At 38.2% G+C, this 12,127-nt stretch overlaps 1 protein-coding gene across 6 annotated transcripts in view; it reads right to left on the reverse strand.

Annotated features, from left to right (window-relative positions):
* The window catches only part of ALCAM (activated leukocyte cell adhesion molecule), a 117,310-nt gene that overhangs the window by 48,313 nt on the left and 56,870 nt on the right, over positions 1 to 12,127 (reverse strand). The gene's annotated exons all lie outside the window — the stretch shown is intronic.

Raw genomic sequence — 12,127 nt, forward strand, 5'->3', positions numbered from 1 at the left:
CTGGCTGACAGGCTGATGGTGTCAAATGATTTTCCAATATAACATAACAGCATATATGTACTAGCCAGTTATTGAATAAATTGCTGTAATATGTTTCAGCTGCCCACTGGAGAAAACCATGAAAGGTTAGAGACTGCAAAATAAGGTTCCTATTTATTTATTATTAATATACAATTTACTTTCCGGATTTTCCAACTGCAGACATTGCTTCTGCCAATACAGTGTTGCTATTAAGTTTAAAAGCAGCAGCATGCATTGTAAGGCCTATCTTTAGTCCCCAAATAGGTACCAAAGAGTTACTAGAAGTGTGTGGAAACAGAAATAACATAGAAGTTCAGTCTTTTAAGTACTTATGCACATATTTATCTTCAATAACAGATAGTCCCACAGCATGAAGACTGGGGCACAACAGAGCAGTGCTGTTACTAGAAAACAGTTATGCTGAATAGGACTCTCTCCCAGTTATTACATATTGGGGTAGCCTCTTGAAACTCCAAGAACAACGTTTATAAGATAATACAGAGGCACTAACAACCGATTGCTCAAAGACCTCATCCAGACCAAACCTTTGTGTAGCCCTCTTCAAGGCACCTGAGGAGCCACTGCTGTTTCCAGCGTAACCCCAATGCAATGAGCTCCCCAGCTCCAGGCTTGCACTGTGTGCCTCAGCGTCAGGTACAATCCCGTCCATGGCTTGCAGGAAGAAAAATGTTGGCTATTGGTGTAATACACTGCACTGGTTTTAAGGAACATGTTCGTTACGTGCCACTAGTTTTGACATAGTTTGACATTCCTGAACAGCAGCAGTGGAAATGATAGCAACTGCACAGAGTTGAACGATTTTGATTTGAACACCTGAGTAAACAGCAATTTCTTTGAAGTAGCCAGCCTTACATACATGGCTTCCCATGCAGCATGGCCAAGCATATATGCTGTCATTGCAACTCTGTAAAAACACATCTTGGTCACTGCCAAGTTGGCCATCTCCCCTAAAGACCAATCAGAAACTCCTTGTAGAGAAGACTATTGACTTTTAGTTAGCATGACAGCTTCTCTAGTGCATTATGCTCTTGTAAACTGCATTAATGCACTACTGCACTTCTAAGTATAGTTTGACGTGATGTTCTGACCTACATATTGGGGCCATTACCAATTTCCTTATCCAGGCGCTGCTGCTGTCCATACCACTTTTCCCTGAGGAGACACACAGAAGACTGAGTTGCCATTTTGATTCTCTGCAGAAACTTTTAGGTGTACACTGCTAGTTACTCATTTCTAGACATGACCATGTATTCAGAATGCTACCGTGGTGCAACAACCACAGAAGGCCCGGTGTTTGTGGTGCAGCATGCATGTTGGCCAAGCCAATGAGCCACCGTGGTGCTAGGCTGGAGCAGATCTGCTGCTCGAGGGCAGAGCCTTTGTGCAAATCTTCATGGTGTTGTACCACCAGATAAATGAGAAGAACCTTACTTCTTTCATAGTTACTTCTTTCATAGAAGAGAGGCACGTCACCTTGTGTTTTCTGCAGAGAAACAGTACTCACAAGGCCCGGCAAGGGACTGCTTCAGCTTTGGACACAAACTCAAAGCATGCCTGAGTAGTGCAGCCACGCGGTGGCCCTTGCAGCTCTCAGGCCTGAGGACATTCATGTAGGCCCCGCAGACCCCAGCCACCACTGGGCCTCGGGTCCCTGGCAGCAAACACCCCCCACCGAACAAAAGCCTCCTTCCTCTACCTCACACCACCGCCGAGTGTCTGTGGGGTGCTGAGGGAACTGGCAGTGGGGTGGAGAGCCTGGCCCCCAAAGACAAAAACTTGTCCTTCTGTCTTTTGTGAGGAAGCAGGTCAATCTCTCATAGTCTCCAGCTTCTGTAGAAAACATGCATTAATTATCACACTTTTTTAATGCTGTTATACCTAATTATTCTGAAGAAACCCTGAAAACTAATTATTGGTTCTGGAATCTTTTTTCTTTTTTGGAGCCAGATGGTGCCCTCCCTGAAATACCAAGGCTAGAGAATTATTTATGTGAGCTCTGACCATGTCTGAACGGCCTAGGGAATGATGTATGTTTTTAATGCCCTGATACTGACAACAGGCCTTTTTACTCTAAATTAATAGGAAACAAATGTCGCACAGCAAAGACAAAAGTGACTTTGCAAAGTTTTATTCCTTAGAAGTTGCCTTTTTTAAGAGACCGGTGTCCTCACAAAAACACCAATATCTGCTTGTGTGAAAGAGAAGAGGGACACCATGACACGCGTGTGCTCTGGGCTGTGTGGGCACGAGGGGGAAAAAAAAATCAACACTATTTGCAATAAGGTATCTAATTTTAGGTTGGGTTTAATTGGATCTCTGTTAAAAAAAGGAAAATACACACACAAAAATCAAACAATAGGCTGATTTGCTTTGTTTAACCTACAAACCTGGGCCTTCACAAACAGCACTTTGAAGTACCTTTCCAAAAGAGGTCAATAAAAGCCCAAAAATCTCAGGCTTCCTACCTGTATATTACCGTTTTCATCAGTGAATCTCAGTGTACTCTGCCATGGACGTAACTGCTACTCTACTTGTTTTAAAACAGCAAAACAAAGGGCCACCAAACCCAACACCATGTCCGCCAAGGGTGAGGAGGGCTGCCAGCTGCAGCACAGCCAGGACCAGCAGGAAGAAGCAACAGGCAGCTGGCACAAAGCAGCTTTGAACTGAGTGACAAAATACCAGGCTGCAGGGTTATGAGAGCGTTTCAGCTTCAGCATTCACATTATGCCCTGTGCATTATCCTAAGACACCATTTAATAAGCATCATGCCTCGTTTTTTAGGCTCAAACAACAAGAAGCCCCTACAAGTAGCTTCACACTTGAACCTGCCTTCTGTGCTCCAACAGCCACTCCAAGCAATATTTTTCCTCTCTAGACAGTCCATATAAGTATCTGAAATTGGCTGCTGCGGTAATGAAATTAGTCCAACATAAAATTAATATCCCTCATAGCTGTTTAAAAAAAATACCTCTCATTATTATAAGTATTCTACAATCAAAACAAGGCACCTTAAATCAAGCTGAATGCATTTGAGTAGGTTTTCATTATCTACATTTATCTTAGGTACATGGCATTTCTTTCTCATTAAATTGCAATATGAGGCATCTTGTACATATAAAAATATGAAAACATATTTTCTTCTCAAAATGACTAAAATGTGATAAATGCCCACTCAATACTTCCCTTGCCTTGATGTTTCCCAGAGAGTACCATATGGCTAGTCTGAATCCCTCAACAAGAGGTTTCCTGAATTCAAAACTAATTTTATTTGGCAACTCCTTTTTTAGAAAATTAAATTTCCATAACATAGTTTAAATTATCTTCTATCTAACAACACAGTGTTTGTTGTTTTTTTGTTTGTTTGTTTGTTTGTTTTGTCATAAGTACAAGCAAGCTCTTACACGTTTGTCATTTTCGTCTGTAGAGTTAAATTCTTTAATGGCAGTATCATTTTCTAACACAGTATTACTGCACATCATTAATAATTTATTATTTCATACATGGTCCCATGCATCCCCTGTATCTCATGGTATTAGGGACTCCAAGGATTTGGGGTATGTAGTCATCTCTTCCTTAAACAGCTGTGCAATCTAAGAAAGAAAAGTAAAGGAGAAGAAACTTATTGTCACTGCATCACAATGCTCCAGTGCGTGGCAGACACCAGTCAAGCAGTGTTTGGCAAGATTATTTCGCGTTCGATCATCCACAGTCCTGCCACGAAGATCATCCTTCTTAGGATTTGTCTTCCAGACAAACTAAAGAAAGGAATTCAACAGCTAAAGGCTCTTCTGAAGAAACCAGTTTATATGCCCAAACAAAATGCAGAATTCTGAATTTGTCCTTTATTTCGCACCAGGCTGAAATAACTTCATTTCTCAGGATGGATACAATAGCTACAACAGTAATAGCTATTACTATTTAATTCCACTTCAAAGAACAAAGTGTTTTGTCATATTAGGATACTTCTGTACTCCTAAAAATAACTGGAATATTGTTATCATGAAACCTACTTTAGATATGGTGGAGGTTTTTCTTTTCACCTAAAGCAAATGAAGCTCATATGATTGCATTGCTTGTGGGTACCCCACAGGGAGCCAACGGGTTAGGAACTCAACAACCTGAATGTAAATTCTACAGATAAATAAGAGAGACCTCACTCCCAGAAGTTTCATGAGCTCGAGAAGGATAAATTAAAAAAAAAAAAAAAGGATAAAATAAATAAATATATGTGTGTAAAAAAAAAAAGTTGACAGGCTACCAGAGCATCCACCCTGCAGAGAAGTTTCAGAGGCTTCTGGGAGGTGACAAGCTTCCACCACAACCTGCTTTGTCTGCATAGGACCCACCAAGGGGCATAAGGACATGGAAAAATAGCCATCACGAGGCTCCACTGCCCCTCATTTACTTGGTTACCTCTTTGCACCTCACCTGGTGCCAGCTGCCACATTGTACAGACAAAACTCTCAGGGAAGAAGGTGCACGGGGATTTTACAAGTGTAATGGAAAGACTGTGGAGAGGTACTGGAAAGTATCAGCCCCACCGATACTGGAAGAAGTCAGCAAGTTGAAATGAAAGAAAGGTCTGCAAACACCCTTTACAGACAAAGTGAACTACAGTTGCTGACCCCGTTTTCTATCACCAGCAATTAAGGAACATGTTTGTAGACTGTTCTAGCACGAACACCACTTCATTAAAACCATTACTCGAAAAGTGAGCAGTTTTGCCATTGTATGCTTCTCAGCTATTGCAGTAAAAACAAACCAAAAAAATATGTAAAATTCCAGAAAGCATTGGCAATATAAGCAAAGAGCAACAAAATAATAGGAGAAAAGGGTCTTCTGCCTCCAAAATGACGTTCAGGCAATTCAGTGGGTGTAGCAGAATTGATGCATCAAGGCACAGTCCTAACTAATCTTACAGAAGCAATTCTAATTAGGCAGGAAATGAAGAATTGTCCCTTTCAAGCTGGCTGAAAGAACAGTGGATTGATTTAAATCAAATCACTGATTTTAATCATGGATTTAAATCAACCAAGCAGGACACCTTGATTTAACTCATCTACTTTAATCTTGTACTTTTTACTTTTTTCCTAATGAAAGCTCATTCATTTTGTTAAGATAACATCAAGAATTGTAAAAAGCACATATTTTATGTTAAAATGGATTTAAAAAAATGTATCCTCACTAAATGTTGATTATTTGTGATTACAAAACCTGAGCTAACATGAAGGTTGTTTTTGTTTTTTTCTTTGTTTCAGAGTTAAAAAGCATCACTTTTTAAAAAATCAATCACATTTGAAAGCTCATACAAGAACCACATTGAATGTTAATTATTTTAGAGACTGCAGAAGAATTAGGCCTTCATAAATATAAAAGATTTCAACTTAATTTTCTTCTAAAACCTTTCAGATAAAATGCTCCAAACCTACATCATCATAGACTTCTATTTGTGCTGAAGAACATTAGACTGCAGTGAAAGGTTATTTAATGAGGTTAATTTCATTATTCTCATACTAATGACCACATTATTTAAAGACACCTACCAATTGTATAAATCCCTACATTAGCCAGCAGCATCTTAAGAAATGTACAAGATACTACTGTGGCTTTCATTAATAAAAAAATAAAGAGGAAAGTGATAGTAGGATCACAATGCTGAATGTGAGAAACAAAACCAAATTAGATGCTACCTGGAAAAAAGAAAGCTTCACAACATAATGTGGGGAAAAATAACTCAAAACAAATGCCAACAGAAAGGGAGAGAACATATACTGAAGTATTCATGCTGGAAAAGACCCAGAGGTGACAAATGAGAGCAGAATGGATTTTGTGTGTTAGTACCAGTTGGTAATACAGCAGAAGGATGGGAAAAAACAAAGTATATTAACAAGAACAACAAAGACATTAAAAATCGTTTAAGGGATATTTCAGGAGAGTGAATTGACAAACACATTATATCTGGTATGCCCAATTGTCAACAGTGTACAGCTTTAGCGTTTCTTTCAAACTTGTTTCCTTTTCTTTCTTTTTCTTATAGAGCCTTGCCATAGACGAAAGTTATCCAAAAATACTCCTTTTCTACCATGGCACATTCAGACATAGTTGTCCATATGAAACTCAGCAAATCATATATGAAGTTACATGAGCTAAATGCAAGACAAAATACACAAAGCTCATAGCTGAGTAAAACCTCAATTTTATGTAGAAGTGAACAATTCTGACTGATTTTGTCAGGGAAAAATTCCCGATGAAAAAATATCAACTCTTTATCCTTGTGAGTTACTACTTAATTCTTTAGCAGAGTATTAAGGCTGTGCTAAAAATGAGCAAAGAAAAAACGGTGACACTTTATTCTTTACACACACACACCCCGCCGCCTTTGGTACGCATTCAAAGCTAGGGATTCAGAGCTGCTTATTTCCATGTCTTAAGCACCTTTCCTTACTCCTGTTAGCTCTGCAAAGCTTTGGCAGAAAGATGTGGAGCCTATCCGAAATCATTCACAGCAAAAGCAAAACTAAACAAAAACTTATGCTCCTCCAACCGAAAGGTTAAGCATGTTTGATTTGCTCAGCCATATTCTAACTCCTAAATCTCTGAGGATAATTTTTCCTCTTTTACTGACAATGTTTTTGAATAAGAAAGATTTACATTTGAATTTGAAACGTTAAGATAACTTTGCAGCACTTCCCTTACAAACTGCGGGAACCCAAGGCACAAAGTGGCAATCTGCTAAACAAAACAGATGCAGTGATTCGGCTGCATTTTTCCTTGACACATGGAAGAAAAAGAAGGACCTTTTAAACAACCCTCGAAAGCACACAAGTGATAAGAACAGTCAATCTAGAAGGAACATTCTGAAGAAAAAAAACAAGCTACAGTAGGTAAATGATGAAAATTTAACACAAAAAAAAAACAACTCTAGATTGTTGGCTTTTGGCATACGCTCATCAGATAACTTAAAGTACATCTTAAGCAGCAATGCAGAATTTCTTCTGCTACATAATTTCAGCTATTTATTTATTTATCACAGATATTTAGTTATTTAGCATATGGCTTCAGCTATTTAATATCATTTATTTGCCTGGGAGACGATTTTCTGAGGGCCAAGCTACACAATCCATGCACTAGCACAACTCCAGATAATGGAAGTTATCTACCTGCAGCTCCAAAAGCCTAACAAGAAACACAGCCGCAGTTTGGCTTGTTGGGTACCACCGCCTTGGAAGGTCAAAACTATGCAGAAGTGCAACAGAAAAGCTTTGCCACATTTAGGTCCATCTTTCACGTAACTAAACAACAAGGAAACTAAAAGATGATAAAGAAACACTCCCCAAAATCATTAGTAGGGCACTACCCAGTAGTTAAGGGAGAAAGTAGGGGCAACTAGAGGATAAAATAGGCTGGATTAACTCCTAGCAGAGACAGTATTTAAGTCCAGAAGTTTATTTTACACACTAACTCCCCTCCCCTGTATCCCTCTCCCCCAGTAGGATTAAACAGCGCCATCTAGCACAGACCAAACATGTTTTTCAACACTGGACTTGTTTACATTATCTTGCAAAGTTCATGTAATTTGGTGTGGAACACTGAACATAGGTTTCTCATCCCAACAGAGGAGGGGAAGAGGAAAGAAAAGCTCTCTTAACTTCAGCACTTTACTTTTTCCAGTCTTCACACCTGCATCTTTTAAAGTTATTTGTTTAACTGAAAGTAAATACTAGATGCATTTAGAAACTTGAAAAAAGTACTAGCTATCCTAAAAGAGCATCCATAAATTATACCATTAGAGCAGGACAACAAAACTGGTTCTAATGCTATTTCTCAGGGCACTTAAGACACCTCATCATACACACATTTACCACACACAAGAAAAAAAAACACGCACATCCCATATGAACCTCAGCATGCACAAGCTCCTCTGGCACAAGAATGCACTGTCTTACAGTTAATAAATGCATCCTTAAATCACAGAATCATAGAATCCTAGAATCATTAAGGTTGGAAAAGACCTCCAAGATCATCTGGTCCAACCATCCCGCTACCACCAACGTCACCCACTAAACCATGTCCCACCTTTCCTTGAACACCCCCAGGGGTGGTGATGCCACCATGTGCTTGTTTTTGAAAAATCACTAAGCTTGTTAAATTTATCTACTAAAGAGGAAAAATATCAAACCTTTTGGTAACCAATAAACCCCCAAAATGTAAAGGACATCTAATTAGTAAAATAGTAGCTATTCTTGCTGGTTTTGTCATACCAAGCTGCATACCCTTACTCCTGTAGTCTGTGCAAGCAGAGGACAGCCTTCAGGTATCTCCTGTTTTCCATCACAGTCAGAACTGCTGTGTGTAGTTACTTATCATAGCGGAAACACATGCTTTGGAATAATTACTTAAAAAAGTACAGACTAAGTACCTTACTCTGTACTTTTCACTAGAGAGGACTTTGCAAATTAATTCAAAGCATAGAAGCTAATGATAAGATAAATGACGGACCTCTCCGCTTTCTCTTGGGAAGGACACTTGCTATTCGCTGACGCACCTACTTTTAAGCCTCTTCCTTACTTCTATTAATCTACCAAAGAAATAAACCCTCCCTAGTCTTCTGGATACAGCCACGGAGAAGTGTCTTTTGGCTCTGTCACATGCAATGCGGCAATACCCTACGGACAGCTAGCACTCCTATGAGTCTCTTTTCTACCTAACGTCACACCGTAGTTTAAGTGAAGAACACATTTACACTGGTATGTTCAGCGCTTTGGCTTCTCAATCCAAGGTAAATTACTTTTCAAAGAGTCTATACGGTTATGCATTAAAACCTGAAGCCAACAACAACAACTTCTGAATAGCTCTCTTAGAATTATGGTGCGTTGCCTTAATTTCTGGTTTGTCTTTCACTGAACACAGAACGCATCATTTCTTGTCTTAATTGTTTGTGGAGGATACGCGATCTTAAATAATTTACACCCTCCTGTGATAACTGTTGCTTTTAAACAAGCATATAAGATTATTTCCATTTATAACTTGTTTTGCTGGTTTAAAAAAAAATCCAGATAAAAGAAGCTGCATAAATGTGAAGTTATATTAAAGCACTCATGACTCCTAACTGGAAATAAAAATACCATAAGAAAATTCAAGTAGAGCTTATTAGCATTAGACTGAATATTTTAGGCCAAATGCTAGGTCTCTCACAGTTTCTTTTTGCCTAAAGTAAAAAATATTTTGTTATAAAGTTTACTCATTCACTTTTAAAACAAATGTATGACTAATCTTTTTTTTCAGATATTGAAATTCTACCAATCGTCTCACTGGATTGATAACTTTAAAATCTGATATAAAACCAGAGCCCTTGGAGCCAACAAATCTGATTTTAAAATAAAGTTACACTGCAAATAATAAATTAAACATTTAATGGATATATTATATATAATAATATATAATATACTGGAAAGCTTTAAATACACATGCCATTAGGTGTAGTCTTCCATCCCTGGCTACAAAATATCATAAGCTTACTACCCTGAAAAAAAGAAGTGTTGGAAAGATTGAAAATTTAAATTTTGTCATATTTTGTAAGTACCTTGACATCCTTACTCTTAGGCCTAACAGCACTTGTGTGTTCTGTAACTCGCTTTCTCCATTGCTGAAAAACTAAGTTTGATTGAGACCTTTCCCCTTCCTGCCTCTCCAGCCCCATCTGAAACAACAGGATCCAATTCAGCTCCTCCAAGGCAACAAGTCTGGCAAGTGGAAACTGATTTACAAAGGACTTTATGCAATTCTGCAGAACCCTGCGTCTAACTAAACAGAGGCCTATAAAAATGTCAGAGCTTTGATCGATTAGGATTCAGTCTCCGCATTATTCCTTCAGCTACACATTCCTGCAAGATTTCATGAGAGGGGGAATAATATAGTATGAAAGATTCAAAACACTGGACAAAGATGGGACTCATCCAAATATCATGAATTTGCTGTATGCCCTCTACTGAAAAAAAATAAAAATTAAAATAAACCTCCATAGTTTAGATAGAGATTTTACTGTCAGGAAAGAGAAAGGGGGTTACAGTAGAATATGCACGTACCTGCACACCTGTTTATGTATATGTACAATCATACTGTAAAAATGAACCAATTTCACTGGGAAATTTCCTATCTCACACTCGTGTGATACTGACGCTCCAAATACAACAAATAATAAAAAATAGCAGGCCAGTGAACTCATTACCATTTCTTCAGATTCCAGCCTGCAAGTTCCTCCTCTTTAAATGCATGAACAGAAGATGAAACATTATAGCTGTGGCTTGGGCTCTCTCTCAGCTGCAGCTGCATACATCACCAAAATCTAAGAGTTATTCCAGATTCCTATTAGAGCAATTGAGATCAAAATGTGGCTCTATGTTCTGAATTTTGTCATGTACATTTTTAAAATCAGAGTGGAAAATTTGAATTCGTTATGGTCACTGAAACAAAACATCAAAAGCAAATTATTTCAAATCCATCTATCCTCTTTCCTCTTTCTCTGCTCAAGCCAGTGCCAGCCATTGAACCCTCTACAGCATTATCTTCCACGCTGCCTTTACATTAATTCTCTTAAACTCACCAGCCAGTTTTCTCATAAAGCAGGGGGAAAGAGTTTATGTAAACTGAACACCTTAATTTGAATGATTTACTGCTAGGAAAATTATATGTTCTATTTCTAGAGTAACAAAGAAAGCCACAACCAAGCAATGAGTATTACAGAAAGGAAGGACTTTTGACTAAAGATCTAGACAAGAACACTTGTATTCTTGTTCTGCCACAGAACTTGGGGCAAATTGCATTCTTTTTTTTTTTTTTTTTTAACTATACCAACTCTGTAGTATTTTGTGACTAAATAGTAATATGCTCTGTAGAAAAGTCATTATTTTGTTGGTACAGTAGAATGACCCAGCACTCAACTACTGACAGGCAGTTCAGGTTTTCATGCAGTATCTAGTTTTAAACTCTGCTAGGTTAAGTACTGAGACTGCACACTCAATAGATGATGACAAACAGCGCTCTGGCATAAAGGCAAATGCTTGTTTTTAATTAGCCTAAAACAATTAACATATATTCTGTATCATTAGAGTTCCAACACGAAGGGCACCATAAAACCAACTCACAATAAACCATCCATAAAGTAGTCCCAAGCCAACATACTGAAAACAACACACTGCCAAAATTACAAACTGAGCAGTAGCAGAAGAATGGTGACACCCACAGGGAAGCTCCCAGACAGGGACTCTCTTCACTACATTTGAGAAAAATAACTTTTCAATTGCTATGGCTTGGTACATCTACCTGATGTAGTCACCTGTGTCTATGCTCACAGTTTTTCCTACCTACAGAAGTTTTGGTTGACCAGACACCATATAGAATTAAACATTATTAAGCTAGATAATGAAAAATCTAATGAATAAATAAATAAAAACAAATCCTAAGTATTTTATAATCAGATTTAGGCAAACCGACAGACACAATCAATTCTAATTTACAGCGAGTGAATTTCTAAAATACAGCTGAAACTCACAAAGATCATTCTGCCTTCACATGGCTCTTTGCTTACAGTGTTAAGGAGTAGTCATGGCTAATCCAGGTGTCAAAGTTAAAAGATGGAAGCTGGACAGCAGTTTTCCTGTCCAACATTTTCCTCACATGTATCTAGTCCACTTATATTCATCGGCATTTGAGTGCTGGTTTTTACCTACAGATCATGAAGAAGGTTGGACATATCGTGCAACACCCTTGAACATACATTGAACCCTCAGATGGGCTGTTTTTAAGACAAAATGTCCACCTAAACATATGCAATTCATAACTTGCTAATGCCCACATGCTTTGGCTACCAAAATAAAATGCATAAACAAATGCATCTTTTGCCTAAAGGTTTCTCCTGTCTTCACCAAACAACTCACACAATTATCTCTGTTCAGCCCCTTTCTAATTAATGAATTACTTGTTTCACATCAAACTGAAAGACATATATAAGTGATTTTGTTGGCTTTTGACAAAACAGGCCAACAAAAGTAAGGTTTAAGACAGAACAATGTAGGAAGAAATG

The sequence above is a fragment of the Anser cygnoides genome, chromosome 1 (genome assembly GCF_040182565.1).
Source record: "Anser cygnoides isolate HZ-2024a breed goose chromosome 1, Taihu_goose_T2T_genome, whole genome shotgun sequence".
NCBI lineage: Eukaryota > Metazoa > Chordata > Aves > Anseriformes > Anatidae > Anser > Anser cygnoides.